This window comes from Prionailurus viverrinus, chromosome D3 (genome assembly GCF_022837055.1).
Source record: "Prionailurus viverrinus isolate Anna chromosome D3, UM_Priviv_1.0, whole genome shotgun sequence".
NCBI classification, from domain to species: Eukaryota; Metazoa; Chordata; class Mammalia; order Carnivora; family Felidae; genus Prionailurus; species Prionailurus viverrinus.
In genome coordinates, this window is record NC_062572.1 from 88,905,422 (window position 1) to 88,931,789 (window position 26,368).

The window sequence follows — 26,368 nt, forward strand, 5'->3', positions numbered from 1 at the left end:
AGGGAAGAACTATATTTTTTCTTTATTTTTTATTAACTTTTATAAGGTATTGAAAACTAACCCCATGCAAGTATTGAAGCAGCTCTGAAAAGGTCTGATTTGTTCCTAAGGCGCAATGTGTGCGCTCAGAGCGTTCGGATGAACTTTGCTTTTCTCATTCATCATGACACAGTCTTTACGGTCAACTAACTTTTCTGGGCTTGATTTGGTATTACTGGCAATAGCAGAAGTGGTATCATGAAACACTCTGGCCACTTTCTTCACCTTTTCTTCCACCTGATGTAGTTTTCTTTTGTGTTGGCGAAGGTACGAGAAAAGTCCTCTGGAATTCCTTCATGTAGAAAGATTTTGGAATGTTAGGAGATGAGTTTCCTGTGTCTCCTTCAGAATCTTCTTTCTTTATATCAGAGAATAATTCCATTGCGCATAGTTGAGTACAGATAGAGCCTATAACTTCTAGAGGGGTCATGAGAAGTGAAACAGTTTCAGTCTGCCTTTTCCTACTAATTTCTTTAAAATCCAAACATTGTATGCATGTGTGGGTGTTTTTTTTTCCAATTATAAAGTGAATATATTTTATGGTAAAACAGACATGTAACTCAAAAGGAAAGAAGTGAGGAAATGAGGGAAAAATAATTAGGAATACAAAGAAAAAGAGAGAACTTCATTAAAGGAAAATCACAGGACAGAGAGAGATCCAGTCATGTGGCAGGAAAGGAGAGAGGAAGAAAAATGAAGGTAAGAGAGAAAAGAGAAAGGAAAGTAGGAAGGAAGTTGGTGTGTGTTCTCTTGTTGTACATTTGCTACATCGATGACCTGTGTGTCTGCTCCCAGAGTCTGACTTGTTTGCACCCCAGTATTTATTTTGTTATCGAGGATAGTGAGCAGAGATTATGTTGTTTCCAGTATGTAATCTCCAAATACCTGCTTTTCAACCCCAACCATTTTCCCCCAGGTTTTGAAGGCGGAGGTATAAACTGGAGGCTGGGAACCATGATTGTCTGAGTCTAGATGCAGCATCTGTGGGTTTAAAGGTACAAATGACTCAATTACATGACTTATAAAGACCCCTGGCATTTGAGCCAGGAAGATAAACAGAAGGAGATAATCATTAGCTGTGTTTCTTCTCCTTCTCCCCCTCCCCCTCCTTCTCCTTCTTTTTCCCCCCCTGTCTTAATCCTTCAGTCACCTTGTAGAGGTGAAACCAGGGTAAACCACTCCCTGAAGAATCACTGGGTGAATTCCACCATTGCTGTCGGGCAGAAATGTCATTTTGAACAATCTTAGAACTTCGGAGAATAGCTTATAATAATTTTGACTTGCACTGCTGGCTGTAGAAATTTCTAGGTTTAACATAAATATTCAACACCCATTTCTACCTTCTTCAGCTGTCAGCTTCAACTCATCTCCTATCTTTAAAAGTTTAATAACTTAGATTTGTATAGCACTTAAGTGTTTTCAAGTCGATTTCAGAAATAAAATTTTATTTCATTCTCAAACCATCCCTCAGATGTCAAAATTAATATCCCAATTTTAGAGACAAAGGAACTGAAACCCAGAGAGATTAACTGCCTTTTCCTGGGTCCATGTACAGCAACTGACAGGAAATATGATAACACTTCAACTTTTCAGATGCCTTCTACATTAGTGAAATGAAAGCTATTTCTGTTTTGTTTTCCTTTTCATCTTACAAGACAAGCATCTGTAAAGGGAAAAGCGTGATCAGCCTAACCTTTCCCTTTCCCCTGTAAATGCACAGGCCCTCCTATGTCTATCCGCCCTACTACAATTATGCCCATCAGTGCCTTGAGAGAAGAGATGTGTTCTCTATCCTTCTGCATGGAAGAGTTCAACATACAATAGCAACTTATTGGAAAAGGACTCTGACCAGGAAAGGAACCTGGTTTAACAAGTCCATTCATAGTAGTATTACCTGAGATGTCCTCTGAGTGGTCAGAGATCTTTAGGGCCCCAACTCACCAAAATCAGTATCCATTTTATTTGACATTTTCCCATGTTTTACTCTGTCCTGTATTCATTTACTATTCAGATAACATATGACGGTGTAGCGCCCTAGATTTCAGGAACGTTTGCCACCCAATGACAATATATAATATATATATATTTTTTTTTTCTGAAAGAAAACTGAGACAGAAGGGAAAAATGTTTAAAAAGGAAAAGATAAGGAAAAACTTCATTATGTAACCATTTCTTGGACTGTAGGAGACACCATTGGCAAGAAATGGTTGAATTCTCATTCCAATTTGTAAGACATCCCTGCCTTGTCCCTGTGGTCAAGGCTTTCTGGTGATGAATGAATCTGACTTTTACATGCCTGGGTAGTTAGGCTGTTTTTGTTAAATGATTCATTAAACCCGGTAAATCCAGAAAGAGGAGCTAGTTAGAGGAGGTACAGTATTTCATGCATGCTTGTTAAGCTCTTTCTTCACATAATGAGCAGAGTTTCAAAACTTTTGACTACACTGCCACTAGCAATAAAATACTTTCCTGAGATATGTATGGTTTGGCTTTCTGTTTCTGGAACAGATTTCCTGTCGATGGAGCAAACTGGTATGGGCCAAATTGTCACAATGTTCCATTATTCCAAGTGAATACCTTCGGAGCATCAAAAATCATTCCTTATTCTGTTTTGACAATATTATTTATTTATTTTTTATTCATGGAGTGTTTGCAATCCATCATGGCACAATGCTTAGCCTTTTTTATTTTAAGAATAAGGGAGGGTTACTTTACTTTCACGTTTTCATTTAAATTCCAGTTAGCATACGGTGTAATATTAGTTACAGGTGTACAAAATAGGGATTCACCACTCCCATAACACCCAGTGCTCATCACAGGAAGTGCCCTCCTTAATCCCCATCATCTATTAATCTGTCCCCCCACCCACCTCCCTTCTGGTGACCATCAGTTTGTTCTCCGTAGTTAATAGTCTGTTTCCTGGTTTGCCTCTCTCTTTAAGCAAAATTTTCAAGGAAACTTAATAAAGAATGATTGCTACTTTTTAAAACTTTTTTTATTTATTTTGAGAGAGTGAGAGAGAGAAAGAGAGCGTGCATGCATGGGAGAGGCAGATAGAGAGGGAAGAAGAGAATTCCAAGCAAGCTCCACATTCAGTGAAGAGCCCGATGTAGGGCTAGATCTAATGAACCATGAGATTGTGACATAAGCTGAAATTGAGAGTCGGATACGTAACCATCTGGACCACCCAGGCACCTCTTTTTTTTTAATGTTTATTTATTTAAGGTCATGCTATTTTTTGGAAGGAGAAATCATATCCTCATTTCTTAAATGTGCATATGTGTCTGTGCCTGTTTCTGCTTTACATTGGTGAATATCCCCGTGAAATATAAGATTAGTATAGAAGTGACATTTTGGAAATTACGTATTTATAATATATACATTTTATAAATATCTGTATCATCATTTAACATATTTAGAAAATACTGAACTAGGAGCGCCTGGGTGGCTCAGTCTGTTAAGCGTCCGACTTCGCGGACATGATCTCATTCTATGGGTTCGAGCCCCGTGTTGGGCTCTGTGCTGACAGCTCAGAGCCTGGAGCCTGCTTCCCATTCTGTGTCTCCCTCTCTCTCAGCCCCTCCCCCACTCATATTGTCTCTCTCTGTCTCAAAAATAAACACCATAAGAGAAAGAAAAAATGCTGAACTAACAAATTGTGACATTGCAGAATCTGAGTTTGGCTTTTGTAGGTTGGAATTTTATATATCATTCTACCACTGATTTAATCTAGGATCTTAGTAAAGTTAATTGCAATTATAACTCTGAGTTTTTCTATTGACAGGTGAGGAAACTTGTTCACTAACATACCACAGGGTTATTCCCACAGGAGATTTACTTCTTTTGATGAATGTATTGTAATCTTTGTTACATATTGAATAAAATTATATCCTCAAATATTTTTCATATTTGTTATAATGGGCCATTCTATTCTCTAAAGACATGCATTCTAGCTTCCATCACAGCCTCTGCAGTTAAGAATTTCAGAAAATAGGGAGTATCTTGTTACCTTGAAAGACTTTGTGTTAGTTGCACTATTGGGAGCTCTACCTTCTTATGATTTAAGATTTTGAGCTTTGTGTATTTGGTCTTAGGGATAATCGAAAAGATGTTTCCGTATGTAATTGTTTCCATGATTCCCTTCTGAATTGAGGTATTCTGTACTGGTGCAGGAACTTCTGGCTAATATTAGCAACTTGCCAATTTCTTCATGATAGAGGATTTGTTCTTCTATTTAAATATTTATCCTTGATATCTCTTCTCACTGCATTACTTTTGCTATCCCTTTATATAAATATATTTTTCAAATGTCTAGAGAAATAAGAGATGCAATTCTGAGTCAACTTTAGGTATATTCTCTAAGTGACCTAGAAATGTCTTTTATGTTAATAATTTTGAAGTTTATTTATTTACCAAGTATTTTCCAGTTGAACCCCCTCTCCCCTCTGTCTCCTCTCTACCTCTGCCCCACAACCTTTTTATGCCATATTTATTTCTTCACTTTGTAATTTCAGGGAAGGATTTGGAAGCTTGTCTTTTTGTTAGTGGTTGAAGATGTCAACACAATTTTTATTTACCATGTTTAATGCCTTTTTCAATGCCTATTAGCATTACAGGCGATTGTATGATTGCCAGCAGGCAGCTGGTCTGATGTCCAAAGCATTGGATTAGGTCAGGACACCTGACTTCTATTATTTATAATACGAAGCACCCGTGTCTAGGACCAAGTACTATTCTGCGCACTATTTGCCTATAGTTACAGAAATCTGTAAAGGGTTTGGAAATAAATGATTCTACAATCTTCCAGTTGAAGGGATATAATTTACTAGGGCTATTACTTCTGTTGAGAGAAAACTGAGAGAGCTTTACTTGATATGAATATTTTACTGAGCAAGAAACAAACAGTTTGCAAACAGGGAGACCTCAGACCCAAAGTGGTTAGGTATTCAGCTTTGAGGAGTTACAGCTCAGCTTAGAACACATGATCTCCTGGGTCTCCAGAGAGACGAGGGGCTTCTCCCTGCCAAGTCCAGTCCTGTGCTGCTGCTGGATGGTCCTGTCACCAGGATCAGTGTTTTGTGACCCAGTGGTTTCTATCCATGAGATAGACTATAGTGTTAGAAGAATGAAGCCAATGTTCCGGTGAATTTCTAGTTGTCTCACTTCTAGTCCCCTGTCCCCAGCAAAGTAACTGCAGAGAAACTGCATTGTTTTCAGGAATGGAGGCACTAAGGGTGAGTTCAACATGCTTTGGGGAGATGAACAACAAGAAACCATAATGCACACACATGTGGGCAAGGTAATTGTGTGTGTGCATGTGTGGGCATGCACAAGAGAGATATTTTACCAATTAACTTACTGAAATATGTCTCTTATCAGACTGCTCCAGAATGTGTTTTGGAACTTTATATGTAATACTCTTATTTTCCATTAATTTTATTTATTTATTTATTTATTTATTTATTTATTTATTTATTTATTTGAGAGGGAGAGAGAGAATGAATTAGAAGGAGACACAGAATCCAAAGCAAGCTCCAGGCTTTGAGCTGTCAGCACAGAGCCCAACACGGGGCTCAAACTCATAAACCTTGAGATCATGACCTGAAATGAGGTAGGACACTTAGCTGACTGAGCCATCCAGGCACCCCATTTTACATTGTTAAAAGTAGGGATTACAAGCTTTTGGGTTTTTGCTGTTGTTGTTTTTAGAGAGAGCATGCGAACAGGAGAGTGGGGCAGAGGGAAGAGAGAGAGCGCAGAGCCCTGACGCGAAGCTGGATCCCACAACCCTGGCATCAGGATCTGAGCCCAAGTCAAAAGTTGGGCACTTGACGGACTGAGCCCCCCTGTATCCCCAAGGGATTTCAAGCTTTTGATTTTACTGTTTTGAGCAAATTAAATTGTCTAAGCTCCCATGCAAAACAGTGTTCCACATGTTGTTCTTCATGTATACCTATACTCAGTCTACACCTCCGAGTCAGTACACTGTTTTCTATTGTGATCGGTTACTAGAAACTTTTATTTTCATGGCACAACTTGACTTGTTTGTAGCTGATTAGTGAAGGGCTTATAAAGTCATGCCTATGTGAAGAAAGTTGTTTAAGGTCAGAATTAGCATTTTGGGGAAATGGGGACAGTTTACAGTTTGGGTTATGTGACTTTTTGTGTTTGGTCTAAGAGTATGTTCAAACTGCAGCCTCCTTTTTGGTTTTTATTTGACATCTTCTATATAGGAATCTATGAGAATCACATGAAGATCATTACTTGCCACTGATTATATATGTTGAGGTAGTTCCCTAAAGTTGCAATCTTCAAGAATACAGTATAGACAGGCATGAAGAGTATCATGTGGGACCTTCTTACTTAAAAACTCAAATACCCCAAATTTTAGCTCATGAACAATAAGGAGGGTGAATATCAACAAAGTCAACTTGGACTCTTTGCAAGTGTAAAATCCATTACCATGTCTAAAACACCAAAATTTCCATTAAACTAGTATGCAGATAAGTCCTATCCATCCACAAATAGTTTCAAAACAGAAACTTTTGTCAATAGAAAACAATCTGGTTATTTTAATCACTCCCCAGTCTTTAATCTCTCACTTACTATTTTTGTATGCTCATTTTTCTTTATGCTTCCTTTTATCTCAGCAATAAAATTAGTATAAGATCCCTTATATTTATTTAGATAGGGAAAATAAGTCAAAAGTATATTTCTCTTAGGAAAAAGATAATCCAAAGATTTGTAAAGGATGTTCCCACGTTTCAAATATATAGGATACGGATGATACTATATAATATTTGGAAACGAGTCATTCTGTTAAATTTTTTTTTTTTTAAATGGAATTAGTTGCACAAAATGGAAACAATGTGAGGGCATTTTGGTTCTGTCTTTAAATTTATCATGTTGTGTCCGGAGGACTTTAGGATTGTTAAAACCTAATGGTTGTGGTCACAAAGCGGCCATGTTGATTGAGGCAGACAGAAATGTTGTTATGAGAGCAGTGAAGAGGTAAATGTTATAAGAATTTGAGGTCATGTTTTTGAGATGTGGTGAAGGAAGCTGGATGATTCAATCAGAGAGTCTTGTCATCTTTGGACCTTGAAGGTGGAGCCTGAGTTGATTACAACCCTGTGTTCAGAAGACTCACGTAAGAATTCCTTCAATATACATATTCCTGTTATGGACCGGATGTTTCATCCACCCAAGATCCATATGTTGAAACTGTACACCCTAATGTGATCACAGAGGCAGAGCCTTTGGGAGGTGATTGGGTAGGGTGGGATGGAGTCGAAATTGGGGGGGCAGGGTGCTCATGAATGGGATTAGTGCCCTTACAACAGTCATGAAACAGCTTGCTTCCTCTCTTGTTTTCTGCAGAACTATGAGAACTTTCTGTTGTTTTTAAGACACTTAGTCTGTGGGACTTTGTTATCATAGCCTAAAGGGACTAAGACATTGCCCTTCTAATTTCTTTACATATGAAAGCTTAGAAAAATATTATCAGAATTAGCAAGCAATTTCATTCACTTCAGAGAGCCTATCTGATACTTGAAGAGGAACTTCCACTGAAACCAAACAATCTGGACATTTAAGTGTTTTTTCCCATTCCTTTTGAAAAATGTTAACTTTTAATGATTGGATAAATTATTAATCTCAAGTCCAATGAAAAATTACAAATGCAATGCATTTGTATGAAAATGCAATAAAAGATAATATAAGGAAATAAAAATTAAAACCGCACTGAGATATCAATACATACCTATCTAGATTACTGAAATAAAAACAGTGACAAGACCAAATGCCGGAGAGGATGTTTGGAAACTGGATGTCTCATGCATTGATGATAGGAATGCAAAATGAGGCAGCCACTCTGGAAAAAAGTTTAGCAATTTCTCACACTGTATACTTAACCATATAACCCAGAAATTCCACTTATTCTGAAGAAACGAAAATCTATATTCTTAAAAAAAACATGGACAGAAAATGTTCATGCAGGTTTATTCATAAAAGCCCCAAACTGGAAATAACCCAGATGCCCTTCAGCAGGAGAGCGTTTAACAAACCTGTCGTACATCCATACCGTGGAACACTCCTCAGCAATAAAAAGGATGAACTGTTGATAAATGAAATGACTCAAATGAATCTCCAGGGAAAAATTGAGTGGAAAAAAAAAATCTCAGTAGTACATGATCTCATTTATATGGCATTCTTAAAATGACAACATGATAGAAATGGAGAACAGATTAGCGGTTGCCAAAGGTTAGGAACAGGACTGGACTGGGTGGATGTGGCTATAAGAGAACACCAGGCATTTGGGGGAGGCCCAGACTGTTCTGTATCTTGACTGCATCGGTGCTAATGCCCTAGTTGTGATGTTGCACTACGGTTGTACAAGATATAACCCTTATAACCCAAGATATAAATGGGTACAGCATGCACAAAATCTATTATTTCTTACAAATGTGTGAATATACAATTATCTCAAAATGAAAGCAACTTTAAAATGATGAATAAAACCAGAGACGCAATGAAGCAGTCTCTGTGCATTCTGATTTTTAAAATTTCAACTGATATAATTTTTTATAAATACTCTGTGGGGCTATGTAGATCAAACCGATCATGTAGAAGATGCTGTTGCTTCCTCCTTTCTCATCCTACCCTGTCCCCCAAAAAGGGCAGTCTAATGATTAATACAAGACAGTAGACTAGATGTTCTCGGGTATTGGGAAATGGTTCCATTGAATGGATCTGTGTTCCAAACCCCACCACATTCACTGCAATTCCTACACGCCCCAGGTGAGGATCATGCTTCTCCACTGGAGACTGCGGCTCCGTATCTTTGGACCACATTGATGCTTTTGGTACCCTATCTTTTTTTGTGGCCCTTTGCTCCCGCTTGTCTCTAAGAGCCACTTTTTTTCCATCTCTTCTCAAGGAATAGTCAGCTTGGGTGACTTTTTTTGAGTTAAACCCATAGGTAATTCTTTGAGAGGACTGATCTCACAAGGATACTGCATAATGTCACCAAAGCTCGTTTTGTACATTTGGTCTTCAGGAATCAAAAGTCAGCTTTCAGTGCTTCTGTGATGCAGCAGTATGATCTTTGAGCTTGAGTTCTATTTTTGGAATTTTTTAAAAACCTGTTTTTCTAATGTGCATAATTTGTGAAAGTGTCCTTCTGCATACCTGGATGCTGCTGGACCCCCACAGGTGGCATGATTCTCTTGAAACTCTTCTGGTTCAAGATAAACTCTCTGACCCTGTGACACAAAACACTAGAGTAAATTCAGCAGGAGCAAGTCTCTGTGCCTCTTGTTTAGAATCACCTGCTCTGCGGCCGGTGCTCATTAAGTATGTGAACGACTAAATATATGTGAATGTATTTGCCATTCTGTGAGTTCTGTGCTGTAATCTGATTTCTAAAGCATTAGCCATTCTAGCCCCAGGCTTTCCTTAGTAAATTTGTGATCTCTGTATGAGTTATACTGCCATGTTTTAGTTCAAAAGGAAGCTGTAAAGTCCTTATTAATAAAAACTTCAACCCACTTATATTTGATTACTGATGAACTATGATACCAACTATCAATAAGCTGTAGTCTGTGATTAACAGCACACACAGGCTCACTGAAATTCACAATCATTACCGAAGGTTATTTAATAAAGCAGAAGTAAGTGCAATAAGCTGTGAGGATAATTGTATCTGGGTTGTGTTTCTTGTGGTTTCCACCGGACTTTGAGTCTGTTATGCATATATTCTACTGCCTCTTCTTTTTCAAATCTCCCTAAAAAGCATCTTTATAATTTTCATGGAAGGTTATGATTTCAGGTACTTCCCATTTTATATGTGAACATTCTGAACTTGTTCAGGAAACGTTTCTTAAAAAGCAATCGCAAGCGTAAACGTGACTAAGGCAGAAGTCCGTCTTGGCATGCTGAACCCTGCGCATCACCCACAAATACAACCCCCCCACACACACACGCACATGCACACGTCACACCTTCACATACCACCCAGGGGAATGCAACCTTACAAAATGTTTACATGGAGAAAGCTGGGTGGGATCTGAATGGGGGTCAGTAATAATATCAAATTCTGGATGCTATTACTAGGTCTGTGACTCTACAAATGCTACATTTTCTCTAAGAAAATGTTGAGCCTCTTAGAACATTAGGAACAATCCTGTTCATCTGCCTCTCCACAATTGTAAATTCTCCAAATACCCCCAAAGTATATTCAGAAAAGTGTGATTAATTTTTCTCATTTTTCTTTTTTTTTTTTTTTTTTTAAGGTAAAGTTGTAAAAGCCTTGGGATTTAGCAGAGTGGTGGGCTAAGTTATTGGGAATGAACTGAGTACAGCAAACAGCTGACATTTGTTACTCTCGGGCTCTGGGCCAAGTATATTCTAACACAACCATGCTATCAGGTAGGCGTATTATCTGCCTTTTGTCACTGAGGAAGCTCAGTCCTGGTGAGTTTAAGAAACCGAACAATGGGAAGTGATTAGCTCAGTTCCACCCCAGTCAGTCTTACTCAGGTGGTAGCCATCTTGGTTGGTGATTCCATTGCAGGTATGGTACACATGGCCTAAAAATAGCCTCCTTCCATCCCCCTTGATGAAGCAGAGCAGATGGAGTACTTCATGCTCCTTAGATATTGATATTACTGCATACAGCACTGTTGGCTGTGAGTTCAGAAAGCAGGTGGTGGGAATGCAAGTTCCTGGAAGCTCTGCTCTCACACAGACTTCGGATCTGATGGCTGTTTTGTGGTCTGCCTCCTGGTCCATAAACCTGCCCTGTGGAGGCCCCGAATTCGTTTGGGTTCCATGATGGGCCAGAGAGTGATATTGGTGCTTATGTGCACTCTAGAGATTTCTGGTAGAAAAATTCACAGGTGAAGTGAAAACTAAACCTTAGTTTTCTCAGGAATAGCTAAGTATGAATATCTGAACATTATAGATTTGGTTCCAAGGAAAAGGGCATAGAGGATATTACTAATTGCTTGGAATTGCTGAGTATAGCTCAGTGGCCGTGGGTCCTTGGGCACCAGCAGGAAATACTGTTAGCTGTAGGCACTGATGTGGGGCTGCGTCTGGGTCCACTGGTCCCCTGGGTGCTGTGTCTGAACCAGGCTTGTGAACATGTCTCATTCTCTGTCTCTGATATCATAACATTCCTGGTATTCTTACATTGATGAGGCTTTGAAATAACTATTCCCCAGTGATCATGATGTCAGGCTCGGATTCTGTAAGAGTGTGGATGTGGTTCTCAAAGTAAGGTCTGGAGAGCCTGAGCGTCCTTGAAGTCATTTTAAGGTATGGAAGTCGAGATTATTTTCCAAATAGTAAGTTATTATTTGGCTCTCTCGTTCCCTCTTCCTTGAGAGTATATAATTAAGTTTTCCAGAAACTATATACGTAGCAGGTGATATTGTGACAAATCAAATGCAGAAGCTGTTGGGAGAATCCAGCTGACGTTAAAGGGATTTACCAAAATGTAAGATAATGGTACAATTTCCAGGGTGTATTTTTGGGAAATATGGCTATATTAAGATTACTTTCTAAATATTTTTAAAATATCCCAGTTTTAATTCTAATACGCAAATATTGGTAAATATAAACCACACAAGAAGCCCCTTAGGGTCCTCAGTCTACTTTAAAGGGGTCCTTAGAGCTGCCGAAACTCACAAGACCTGACCAAGTTTCTTTAGTTGCTTGGTGCTTTTGTTTTCTTTCTGGCACTGTAGCTATGTTATTACTTAGTGTGTTGAGCCAACTGTAAAGTTGAGGGGCAGAAAGTATCATAGTGAATTATAGTATTTTTGAAAATACCTGTTTGATCATTAACAAAAGACATCTTAGTGATCACAATGAGAGTTAAGTGACCATTGAACTGAGCAACAGACTTTCCTTTCCAGAGAAAGGAGTGAGCACATAATTTATAAAATACATGTGTTTGACTATAATTATATGTATTTAAAATATATACACATACTTATATGTACGAACATGTTGTGTATATGTATGTACATTTTAGGGATTTCCTATCTTTAACTGTTAGAAAACGTTTATCTGAATAAAATTATAATGTATAAAACATACATAACTTTCAAGGTCATAAGAGGTTTTTCTTGCTTTGTAAACATTTTTTTAAATGTGTGTTTATTTTTGAGAGAGAGAGTGTGTGCAAATAGGCGAAGGGCAGAGAGAAAGGGAGACACAGAATCAGAAGCGGGCTCCAGGCTCTGAGCTGTCAGCACAGAGCCTGACATGCGGCTCGAACCCACGAACCGTGAGATCATGACCTAAGCCGAAGTCAGACGCTTAACTGACTGAGCCACTCAGACACCCCTAAAATGTTTTTCAAGGTTCCAAAATATGGCTGTAGTAAGAGGAAGAACCTTTTGTCTAGATGGGCATTAATCAGATCATTGACTTGCCATATATATAGAACATAAACTCACCTATATACATATTGACTGAAACTGATACTGAGTAAAAAAAGAACTTTGTCATGATTTATAAAACATAACCTAAGTGCTTCTGGTGGCATTCTTAACACATCATTTTAAATACTGTTTTTAAACATAGATGACCTTAATCAACTTGACAAAGTCTTTTTTTTTTTTTTTTTGTCAATTATAAAGCAGGAGCATTTCTCTCAAACTCATCCTTCCTCAGTATCACTGAATCCTAAATTGATTACATCGTTAGTAACAATCCATTTAAAAATTTTTTTTAGATGTTTATTATTTTTGAGAAAAACAGAGAATGAGTGGAGGAGGGGCAGAGAGAGAGGGAGACACAGAATCTGAAGCAGGTTCTAGGCTCCGGGCTGTCAGCACAGAGCTTGACTTGGGGCTTGAACTCATGGATCATAAAATCATGACCTGAACCAAAGTCGGACGCTTAACTGGCTGAGCCACCTAGGTGCCCCTCATTAGTCACAATTTAATGTGCAATAGTTATAAACAGGAAGCATCGCCTGTTTATCATTTCATGATGTACGTATCTCTTTGTCCAATTCATGCTGAAAAGTAAAATGTTGCCGGAAGAAAAAGATCACTGTGGTTTGCATGACTATGGGGTCAATCTCACCTGTATCACTAAGAAAACATATGCATACTTTATAGTTCAGAGGTTTAGTGTAATTGACAAACTTTTCTGAGATTCTATTTTTGCTGTGTTCAATCCTACATGAGTTTTGAAATAACATCTATTCGGGAAAATTATTAACTGTTAGTATTACTGTTAGGAAAAATATTTCCCAAACCTCTCTACACTTGCTTGCGAGACTTCTTTTTATGTCTAAAAGAAATAAAACAGTGGTCTTTGTAGATACCTCACAGCAATAAATATGATAATTTAGAAAACATAGGAGCTATTTTAGTTAGAAAGCTCCTTTTATTTTGGCATTTTGAAGTAATGCAAAATACCAGATTGTGAAGTCAGGCTCCTAGAAATCAGATGAGTGACTTAGTATTAAGCTTCGCTGATAATTTTGAATACACAGGTCATGACCAAGGGCCCACACAAAGCAGAAAGAAGTCCAGATTTACTCTACGGCTCCTCAGTTCTATGTTAAATCCTTGTCCCGCATGTAACTTATAAGTTTTATAAACGTTTTCACGTGTGGAGTCTTCACATATTGTATGCAGCCCTTCACTTATATGGAAAGAAAAGATTATCTCATGGAACAACAACCATTTTAGACCTACATAGCTTCCCTGTATTTTTTCAGGCAGCCAACCCCCATAAATCCATAATTTCAGGTTCCTTTGCCATAAAGCAGCCAAGACAAACCAGGTACATCTCATTCAAAGTGTTCCATCAATAAAGACTCTCCCACAAGCAAACACCACTGACTCGTTGCCTGTTGGTCTATCATTGGCATGTTCAGAGAGAGAGAAGGCTGGGTCACCTTCTTCCTTTTTTAGGGTTGTTGCTTCCTAGAATATATTTTTAAACCGCTGCGAACCGTCTCCTCCTCATTTCTATCTGTTCTTGAATTGCTTAGATTTTGGCCAAGTTATATTTAATTACTGATAATTGTGTTAGTATGACTATTAAAGAATCTGATTCCAGAGGTTTCCGAGTTTCTCAGAGATAGGACACATTTTGATCTGAGTCATAAATATTTGACTTAGAAAATTCCCTTTTTACTTGACTGTGACCCAGATTTGGGAATTTTAAAACTTTAAAGGTAAGAAATTTAAAGCCCGGAGACCTTGGACAATTTCCTGAGGTTTTGCATATGCTCAGTGGAAACGCCTTCTTCACATACAAGTCATAAGTCAGCATTATGTCCACCCCACTACCGTAAGTCTTCAATTTGCTAAATCTTATTGGCAAAGTCGATTACGTTCACATTAATTTCCATTATTTATTTGCTTCCATTGAGTTGTAACATTAATAGTACTTTATATTTTAGCAGAGAATTGCATATTATATTAACAAATAAATTTATTGACACAGAAAATTAGCTAAATAAAAGTAGCACATAAGATCGTATTGTAAAAATAAAGTAATGCTACAAAATAACTCTTCTCATAATAGCATTCACGTTTAGCTTCAGAAAACCATAAAATTTAGTCTGAATTATTTCTGGTATCTTTTAAAAAAATGTTTCTTTATTTTTGAGAGAGTGAGTGTGAGCAGGGGAGGGGCAGAGAGAGAGGGAGACAGAATCCCACGTAGGGCTCTGGGCTGTCAGCACAGAGCCCTACAGGGGGATCCATCTCAAGAACCGTGAGATCATGATCTAAGCTGAAATGTAAGAGTTGAATGCTTAACTGAGTCACCCAAGTACCCCACTTTTCATATCTTTAATAGGATTTTTCATAAAGTACAAAGTGTTATTTTATGCAAGATGATGATTCTTTAGAGATAAACAAATATGTATGGAAGTATAGAAGCATTGAGTTACCTTTATTGACCTGGCTGATGGTAAAATTTGTCAATAAAATCCTCAAATATTTGCCAGTCCAGCTCTTTCTCTAGGAGAATGGGCTCGATCTTTTAGAAACTGAATGAATCAACACTTTAATATAAATCATTTGAAATGTTTATAGGTAGATCGGGGCATTGTCAAATACCATGAATGTGCATCGATAAAAATAGAAAATAAGGGAGATAAAACTTTATATTTGCAATTAATAATTTTATGTCGATGTCTTGCATGCCATTTCTATCAAAAGATATACCAGAGAGAGGACATGACTTTTATGTCTGAAATATTGCTTATCAATATTTTGAGCCTTTTGTAAAGACATAAGGAGCAATCATCAGATAGATAACTCAAGTATTGTTGCTAAAGAACACCATCACAACTGCCGATCCTTTCTTACTGTTTATAGGGGAAAATAATGTTTTTAGAGTGAAAGTAAAGATGGAATGTTTTTGCATTCAGCATGTAGCACTGTTTGGTTTAAAATAATCAAATTCACTGTTTGTAGTTTAAACAGATCAAGATTAAAACACCCTCCAACATTTTCCCTGTTCTCAAAAACCACTCTAAGTCTTACAATATTTTAAGCATCCACAGGGGATTGGACACAGTGAGATAAGATTTGAGAGCTCACTGGGTGCCTGGGTGGCTCAGTCAGTTGAGCATCCGACTTCATCTCAGGTCATGATCTCACGGTTCATGAGTTTGAGCCCCACATCAGGCTCTGTGTTGATAGCACAGAGCCTGGAGCCTGCTTCAGATTCTGTGTCTCCCTCTCTCTTTGCCCTTCTCCCACTCACACTCTGTTTCTGTCTCTCTCAAAAATAAATAAACATTAAAAAAAGCTTTATAACATTAAAGAAATCTGAGAGCTCACTGAGAAAGAGCTTTATTTGTGTTCTATCTTTGCCCTTGTTGCAGTATAATAGCAATTTAAGGAAAAGTTCTAGGGCAATGATCGGCATGCCTGCCTTTCTATTTTGCCTCTTCTACACAGAGGCTAAATAGAGGTATCTAGGTAGGGGTATGCAGTTGTCTGTGTTAGTCCTTAAGTTTTTTCCATTTGTGATAACATGGCATTATGGTTCCATGTAGACTGCAGAATTTATATGAAAAATATACATGCAAATATTGCACGACTTTCCATTGGAGAGGCTGCCTTCAGATATTCCTTTCTTCATGTCTTTTGATGATACGCATTAAGCGATAGTCTGGCTGGGTGCTCCTCTATGTTGCCCTTAAAAGCATCATAGTCCCTCAGCCATTACTATATATCTCTGTGAGATCCTGACCATTCCAAACTGGCTGTCATTCCAAATATGCCACCCACATATGGTAATCACACCCTTCCTGCGTCTGACAGTTAAATGCTGCCATCTGGCCTCTGCTTTTCTGGGACCCATTAATCCTATGTGTAATAGAACATTCTTGAAACATCATTTCCTGCCATAAGTCATAACCTATAGAAAATCATGGTCTGTTGAGTTAATCAATAACGACAATTTCCTCTGACAAGCATGTTTCTTAGACAAGCTCAGCAAGTCTAGAGGCATTAAGACCTTTATACTTCTGTTGAGATATCCCCACTTCAAGTGTAAGGGCTACTCCTTTTTTGGGCCCTCACTTTGGCATGGAGGGTTTTGCTGAGCCAGAACATGTTTCTTCTCTGAAATTTGACTGTTCATTCCACTAAGTCCTGTGCCTACTTTCTGCTCTAACACTTCTCCAGCAGCAGGTGATGAGAGTCTCTTAAACTGTCGTCATGGAGCCCTCTGCCTTGTATAGCTTGTTTTAAGATAATAGCTATCCGGCCTGAAACTGCTCTCTACTTGTTATAACACCTCAGAGGCACTCAGTAGCAGCCATCAGCCACCCAGCTCGACACCCTTATAAGCACCAAGTTGTTCATTCCTCTCAAATGCCAAAGATATTGCTCAAGCCAGTGGAACCTCTTTTATCCTGTCGTGCCTCAACTGCAGCGTAGATCTTCTGCAGCATAGAGCCAGGCGGGACATGCCATATATTCCAACGTTCATTCAACTACCAAATCCTCTGGGAATAGCTACACCACAGCCTGAAGCCTAGTGGGCTGCCCTTTGGCTGCAGAGTCTGCTGAAGGAGCTCTTCAACGTGCAGCCGTTGGAGATGGGTGCGGCAACTCGCCCAGATGCCTCGGCTCCCCACTCTTCTTGCTTAGTTCCGTAGATTGTGTTGGAACAGAAGGCCCCTCCGCGAGTTGGAAGGGCCCTTTGATCAATCCCCAGAGAATTCTGAGAGATTGGACTTTACTAATTGTGACCAGTGAAGTAGTTTCTCTCTGGGGTCCAGGTAGCCCTGAGCTCTCTGCCAGCTTCCCGTAGCTCTGCCTCACCAGCTTGGCTTTGATCCCTTTTACTTGCCATCATCCCTGCCAGGCTCCTGTGTGCTTTACCGACTGCTTGCCCATACAGTCTTCTTTGGGGGATAACTTTGGGCCATCGGAGCCCCCTCACCGTGTGCAGAGGGTCAGACGTGGCTAGGATTTTATGTCCCTTTTCGGGTACTGCAGAAGCTGTTAGTGGATGATTACCTGACTTGAAGTACAAACACCCTGCTCATTTGTCTCAAAGCAGCATAGCTCCTGGACATAATTCACAGTCCAGAGCTCTGCACAGTATCAGGCAGATTTGGCTTCTCCCACTTTTCTATCCTGTTTCTCATTCGCTTGCTCGCACCTCCTGGGAGCACTTTTCAAATAAATTACTCACACTTGAATTCTTGGTTCAGTATCTGCCTCTGAGAGGACCTGAAATACAAAAAAATACATATTTTTGTAATGTGCCGATGACTTTATAGGAGCAGCACATGACAGAAAGCAAGTCCGTGAAATAAATGGGCTGTGACAATAACAGGGACAGAACCCAGGATTAAAGTCTTAGTAAAGAATGTCACTTCAAGAGGTAATAAGCAGGTAATAGTTGGAAATCATTAAATGATTCAACTGTGTGTTAAGTTTTTGGTCTATAGGAAGTCTATTTTATTATGGAACAATGAAATGACAATTTGTCACTGTAAGAATTTAAAGAGAGGATGAGGTGGGGGAGTCCTCCCACATGTAACTAAATTCTGATCATTTGGTTTACCTGTTCCTGGTTCAAGAAGTGATGGCAATGGGCTTCAGGCCATAGGCCTGTATAGTGAACCTTCCCCAGGAGTTGGGGAGGGTAATCTCGTAGGTAGAGAGGTAATATTCCTCTGCATTCCAAATCTAGGAACAAGGTAGCAGATATTACAGGCAACAGGGCTTCTGGATATTTAACAGTCAGAAAGGGAGAGCAATTCCTCTTAACTTCCGTAAGTGCTTATTTATTTTCATCATTATCCATTAAAATTTGATCCGCTTTTGTGTGTGTGCGATGTGTGTGCGCATCGTTCTAATGAAGGGCTCTGTAAAGATACGCAGCATAGATTTTATAACAGACAACTTCCGTTATGAAAAGACTTGAAAAGAATGCTAAACCACGTTCGGGCTCTGACGGGGGAGCCAGCTGCACAGGGCAGCTGCCTGTGGGTCTGATCCATATTCTGCATAACACCGATCTTTCAGCTACAGGGTAGGTGGGGAAAGTCAGTGAAAATAGGGCAACAGAGGAAATTATCAAAGACTGTAGGGCTTTTGTGTTCTGTTGATTTTTAAGGTACTAAACTTGTCAGAAGCTATTCTTTGTCAGCAAACCCTGGGTAGCATATACAACACCTTCCACCATACCATGGGATAGAAATAATAAGCCAGTCCAAAATATTCATGAGCGGCTGCAACAAGAATGTTTTTCAGATTGGATAGCAGGGGAAAAATACACCCTTACCTTATTTTCAACAGTGGGCACAGGGACGCCTGGGTGGCTCAGTTGGTTGAGTGTCCGACTTCAGCTCAGGTCATGATCCCGTGGTTTGTGCATTCTAGCCCTGTGTAGGGGGCTCTGTGCTGACAGCTTGGAGCCTGGAGCCTGCTTCAGATTCTATGATTGACTCTCTCTCTCTCTCTCTCTCTCTCTCTCTCTCTCTCTGCCCCTCCCCCACTCGATCCCACCTCTCAGAATAAACAAACATTAAAAATGTAAAAACAAAATGTGCACAAATAGAATGGTAACTCTGAACCTATTATCAATGAAGACTGTAATTGAAGAGTGTAAATTTTGAGTAATTACATATGTTAAGCTTCTGTTAAAACATCATGTCAGATTCAAGTATTTATGGTGCATTCTTGTATGGCTTTCTCCAGGTATTGATTTTCCAACAAGTTAACTTATAAGACATCCTGGGATTATATTAATACATTTAATTAATCTAATTCATCATTAACTCCCTAGTTAGTATGAGATTTCAGCGTACTTCTCCCCTTTAATTATAAAGTTCCTGATTTTGTGTGGGTTTGACCTAGTTTACAGTTGCTTAGTGTTAGAGGATCCTGCCATTTTTGCTTACACATTGCTCTTCTAACTTCCATGGTGCTCATGTCAGAATCTCCTGGGGGAATTCTCCTTTATCCTAAACCACACCAGGCATTGGCTATGTCAGCAAATAGTTGGCCTGACTTGCTCACTCAGAAGCCTATGGTTCACCTGCAGATCAATCACTAGGGAAGAAAATGTGTTTCTTATCATTTTCAGTCACACCCTTCTCCATACTGTTTTCTTGAAATCTTGTCTTCCTTCTCATATGTCTCATATACTCTCCCTTCAATCCAAGCAAAGTACTCTTCCAGCCTCGTACAGAAACATTTTCTCTTCAACCCATCCCTAAGATTGTTTCCTTGGCATCTTTCCAGGATGTATCGTCAGCTATTCCTTATTTACTGCAAGGTTACATAAGCAAGTGAGAACTCGACATTAATTACCACGCCACATGAGTAAGCTGGGCCATCACTGGAGGAGCAATAAGTAATAATGATTTTGACATTGGGAAAAGAGAAGCCTCTCTATGCAACAAGGTATGAAGACTTGCCAAGCTGACTCTATTTAGTGTTACATTAACTTCCTGGTAAGGATAGTTTGTCATGAACCCACCCTATCACTATGATTATGAACAGTAGTTCTAGCATTTGATGCTTAGCATGTATATACACACATGTGTATACAGATTTATGATTCAAGTAATTATTTTTTGTGAACTGTATACATTTCAATCAGAAATTTAATACCGGTATCTCTCCATCCTTTTTATGTCCTTGTACCGTGTAAGTAATCTCATCACGTCTTGATAAAAGTAGGTACCTAACTAGATGGGTCCAAAAAGCAATTGTAGTAAAGTTGCCATCTGGCTTCTACACCTGAAATTAAGTTGGCAGATTTGGACATTGGTTTCTCTATTGCCATGTATAAAACTTTTCATCAAGTCTCATTATCCTTGAGCAGATGACACAGTTGACCATTTCTTTTTAAAAATTTTTTCTCTGTTGGATTTCATAAAATTACTACTCCTGGTTCTTCTGTGTTACTGGTCATTTCTGATCCTTTCTTCCTCTCCATCCTATTATGATTTTACTTTAAATTGTTATATTCCCCAGGATTCTCTATTCATGGCTCCTTTTGAGATAGATTTTCTTTCAGTTGAAAATAGCTTTTCAACTGGATTATGCGAAAAGATAATTGATTAAGTAACAGAATAGTCTAGGGGGAGACTGAGTTTCACTTTGTTCCTCAAAATATGTTACCAAGATTCACTTATGCTCTCCTTTCCAGGATCAACTTTATTTTCTTCCTCCATGTGTAAGATTCATTTTCACACACACACACACAAAAAATCCTGGCAGAACCAAAAACTGTGAGCTTCCAAATGTAAATCTAAGGGAAAATTCTGCAGCTGCTAGCCATCGCCATCCCCAGAGTCAGTGTTTGGCTCCAATAGCTCAGGTCCCTGTCCACGGGACCCTAACACTGAGTGCAGTGTGCTGACTGGCATAGGTCAGTGTTTGGCAATGGATGTTTTGCATAGGACAGTTCTTTGTGCTTGAATGTCTAAGCATTCTATATAGTTAGCACCCCTTATCCTAAGGAAATCATACCAGTAGTGCTGGTATGCCCATGCACTGCCTCTAAATACCCATGCACTGCCAATTGTACCCAGTGGACCAGTAAAAGGACCCCTCAGAATGGAGAACTACTAGTTTAGGTCAATGAGGATCCATTTCTGAATGGGTAGCATCTATCTGACCAAATGCCGTGGGCTCAGAGGGCAGGAGAATAGATTTCTGATAGGAAACCCGTGTTTATTATTTAATGAGCAACTATAAGAGTTGCTGTGAATAGGTGTCACGATAGTATTTATCAGTTTCTATACCCTATTTCTATGTAATATCATCCTTAAGATTTTAACTATCAGTTGAGGCTGATGGCCACTAAATCAATCAATACAACAAGATATGTCTTCTGAGATCCCAGCCATTAAAAGTCATCTGTAACTATGACCACTATAGGGTCTAATCTTGAGTTTATCATTTACTCTTCATTTCAAATTTATTTTTCCATTTTAATTCACTTTCTATTCACTATCCCATGACTTAGCACATTCTGTACCCTCCCATATCAATTAAATATTGAATTTGTTTCCTAAATATTGTTATAACCCATTCTTTTTACTCGATTACCATAGTACCTTGAACTATCAAAGTATCTTTATTACTAGAAAAATGATTTATCTAACTCAATCTGGCATCTTTCTCTCCATTCACTCTAAAACTACCAAGGTATTTTTATACCAAGGATGATTATGTCAATACATTCTGTTATTACTGAACCTTTATAGGAGGAGATGACAAACTTCAGCCTAAGATTAAATCCATCCCACTGCCTGTTTTGGTAAATAAAGTTTTATTGGGACACAGTCTCCCACATTCATTTACATGTTATCTATGACTGCTGTCATGCTACAAGAACAGAGCTGAGTACTTGCTTTTCCATAGAAAGTATGTTGACACTTGTCCTATGGAATAAAATCCCAGCACATTAGCATGCCATAAATACCCTGCAACATCTTGCTTCTGTTATCACATCCTCAGCTACACATATTTTGAAGACTGTCTCACTCTGCTTTTTAATACCGGATTCTACAAGTTCATTGAATGCAGTATGCAATTTCACAAGCTCTTTATGGAGCACGTGCTGTCTGCTCCTTTTGGCCCCAAACACACCTCCAATTCTATCCAGCTGTAATTTCACTTTATTCCTAAAAATTCAGTTCAAGCACAGTATCTTTCCAGAAGTCTTTGTGATCCAAGGTTGATAGATTGAATTATTTTATTCCTGCTCTACTTGTCCATCCTAGGCTTTATTCTATAATCATAATATATTTTCTGTCTTTAAATCAGTTTTGTGCATGCTGTGAAGTTTTAAGGTAGAGACTGTGCCTTGCTAATATAATTATCTTAACCTTCGAAAATATCTTCTTTAATGTGATGGGTTCTTAATAAATATTTGGTGAATAAATAGCTGAATCATTTTTAATTCCAAATTGTGGATATCAAATAAATGTCATGTCTTGTACCGTGATGGCTTAACAGCCTAATTCGATTTGCACACATCTCATGTTACACTACCTTTGGAGTTCTGTACGGTATGCATGTTAATAAAAATGGATGCACCTCAAATACTGGTAGTGTTAGCTTCTACCTCATGCACAGAATTAAGGCTGGGAGAAGGGTAAAGTGAGGAGGAGGGGGAGTTACTGTCATAAGTGTGGCTCATTCTTATGAGACTGACAGTATTCTAGATATGTTCACTTGAGATGGACATAGAAGTTCCACAGAAGTTTTCTTAGCAATGCAAATCCTATTTAGTTGAATTTCACAAAATAGCAGCTAACGCTCATGGTTTTCTTTCCAATATCGATAATAATGTTCTTCAGCATAGTAAGAAGTTTTTGAAAGTAATGTAATTTCTACAGTTATTTAATCATGAAGTAGTAACCCTTCAGTTGCTGGGTACCTCTTTGGCATCCCCTTCTCTGCCTCCCCCCCCCCCCCCCGAACGGCCCCCCTGCATCCAGGGCTGGGATGGTTCCGTGCCACTCACTTCATGGAGCCTTTCCTGACATAGGCAAGAAACAGCTTTGCAGCAGCTTCCCGCCCACCACCCCGCCCCCGCCGCCATCTTGGGCAGGTTAAAACCAATGTACTCATTCAGATCATAGGAAATGTTGTACTCGTGTAGAATCTCTTTTGTGTAGATTTGACCTGGGGGAAGGAAGTCCTGGGTGTTAACATTACCCTTAAGTAAAGCAACTCCTCTTCCTCTGACCCCTTATTGGCCCAATCAACGAAAATGACTTTCTGACTTATTCCTCTTCCATGTTCTTTGCAATTTCGCTTGAAAACTGCAGAGCCACCCCAGTTCCAATCCTGTTTACTCAGGGCCCTATCTTATGTTTCATCATTGTTTGGACAGAAATGTTCCTCAGTTTCCAGTCCTTGTTTGGCATATTGACTATTATGCACAGTTATCTGAAGAACATCCCCCTCCCCTATCTTTGGGATGCCAGTATTAAATTCCCCTAATTTATGCCTTGTCCTGTCATTGGATTTTTATTTGCTAAGTGCTGCTTAAAACATTTTTGAGATTGTTAGGCCAGTTGACCCAATGTCAAACATACTTAAGCAGTGTAATTCCGATGTATCCCAGTCAGTTCCCCAGACTGAGTTTGTAGGATGTCAAGCTAAATCACTGTGTCTTCTGATTTAGAACTGAGTCTTTTGGGGGTATCTCATAATACCTGAAAACCGAAGCCTGAGATTTATCAAGATATGTGAAGTTATTGCAAGGCAATGGGGGGAAATAAAAATACATGAGTAATACTCAGTATTTGTCCTCAAAATATTTTCATTCTTGTAGAGAACGTAGTCAAGGAAATGATTATATATATTGGAAAGTGCAAATAATTGAGAACTATATATGAAATACAGCATAATTTTTTATGAAAGAGAGATTATTACTTTCTAATGATGTCAGGCAATATTTATCACAGACATTTGACTTACAGTTTAGGGAATAAATTTTTTTTGTGTATATGTATAATGTTTCATATCGAGAATTAATGGAAGGCACTGCGTTCTGAGGAAAGGGTTAGTAAACAAAGGACAGATACAAAAACAGAGTAACAAATTTGACATATTGAGACATAGACATGATAGACCAATTCAGGATGGATTAAATGGAGAAAAATAGCTAGTGAAATAGTGATCAATTCTGTGGCCATATATGGTAATAGATGCTTTATGTTGAAGGAGGATGTCGTTTTTCCAGAATGAATTTTTATTTCACGGCAGCAAAGTAGGCCAATGACGCCTGTAAGATTTCTGGTTTGTGGAGTTGGCACAAAGGTCAGGTTTTGTGTATCGTGAACATTCCTCTTTCGTGATCTGAGAAAAAGTAGTCCTAAAAGAGGTCTACAGAAAAAAAAAAACAAATCTAAGAAAATGCTTAAGAAAAACTATTTCACTTTTAACTTAAACAGTTCTGTACAGCACATATATCGAGTATTAGGGATTTATATAGTATGCTGACATCGAGAATAACGGCGTATCGTTTCTCTTTTTCAATATCCGGCTTAGAGTCAGCTGGACAGTGACGGGGCTTCATTTCCAGACACATGTGGCAAGTTTTCTTTTGTTACCCAGCTTCTCCCAGGTCCCACCAAATGTATTAATGCCAGTCCCTTCACTGTTCCAACACTGTTCCGAAGAGACACTTACTAAGTAGACATTTTATTAGGAAATCCACCATTGGCCAATGTCTATGTGCAGGTATGAGGCCACCTCAGATATTTGTAAGTGAAACTTTAAGCACTCCTCTCTGAAGCTGATGATTTCCATTGTTTTGATATTTTTTCAGCCCTGTTGAAAGAGAAAAAGAAGAGAGAATATCTTTAATGCACATTTTGAGCTTGCAGACTGAGGTAGGGTGGGAGTTCCGAGGGTGTTCGTTTCTGTTCCACTGGAGGACACAGTAAATTCTATCGCCGTCGTCCCTGGTGACTCTTGCAAGACTCTCCAAGACTCTATTACTTGCAAGCCTCACTCTGTAAGCTGACGAAAAAAAATATACCTGAGTTGAAGAGTGAATCCTGTCCTGACACCGTCTCCTTACCTTGTACTTTACTCTCAAAGTCAAGAGACCTTTGCCCCAAGTTTAATGCACAGAACTACTCAGGCTGAATTTTATTAACATATAAAACCAGTTAGTCAAATATCTGAAATGAACAGACTTCAGTTTTCCTCATACATCTTTTTAGAGAGGTGTTTTAATTTGAAATGAAATCTGTAATTGATTCTAACACCGTGTTCAGGTATTAGAACTCCGGATAATCCAGTAGCTTTCTGCTGTGGATCCTTTGGGCATAACACTTACGTTTGAAAAAAAAATACCTTTGCTGCTGCACAGGTACTCAGTGCCACCGATAGTCTAGGTATTAAACAATTGTGTTTTAAAGTTTTGGCCAATTTGTATATGCTGGAATACATCAAGTGTTTGTTTCCTCCATGTGGTACCGTCCCTTAGAGAAGCCAGTGGAAACATTTGGGGGGTTGACATTGTTTTGACGGGATTTGGTGGACTTCTTGCTACTGAGAAGAACATTGATCTCTTTCCTTGGGACATTTTTAAGAACTACCTTCTGACAATAGTTCCTTCACTCATGATCTATAAAGTTCTGCAAAGATTTACAGTATCTGTGCATGGTATGAGAATATTACTACTTCAGAGTGAAAGTGAGAGTCTTACCCCTAATCTTTTGGGGATAAATTAAAAGTAGCCTCTCTGGAAATATTTTCATCACTAATTGTTTGGTGACATTTTTCATTTCCAGTCTTTCAGGAAATTTATTAAGCACATTCCATGTGCAGATACTGTTCTGGAATCTAGGTTAACAGTGGAAAATACGGACAAAACTTAATTTCTCCATGCAGCTTATGGAATTCAAACACTCAATTGCAATTTTACAGAGAAGTGCAGATTTTTCTTACAGCCATCACTCACTGTTTTGCAAACATTTAAAATGCAGCATCAAAATAGTCTCAGATACATACATATATATATACACATATATACATATACATATATATACATGTACATACATATATATGCATATATATATGTGTGTGTGTGTATGTATGTGTATGTGTGTGTGTGTGTGTATGTATGTATGTGTGTGTGTGTATATATATATATATATATATATATATATATATATATATATATATCTTACAACATAATGCTCCTGGTATTATTAAAAGAGACACTGAAATGATACCTAGTTATGAGAAGACATACTATGACTGTTGGTGGCAACTTGTAATATCAAATTGAATAAATCTATTTCATTAGATTGTGAAGTCAAAAGCACAGTTTA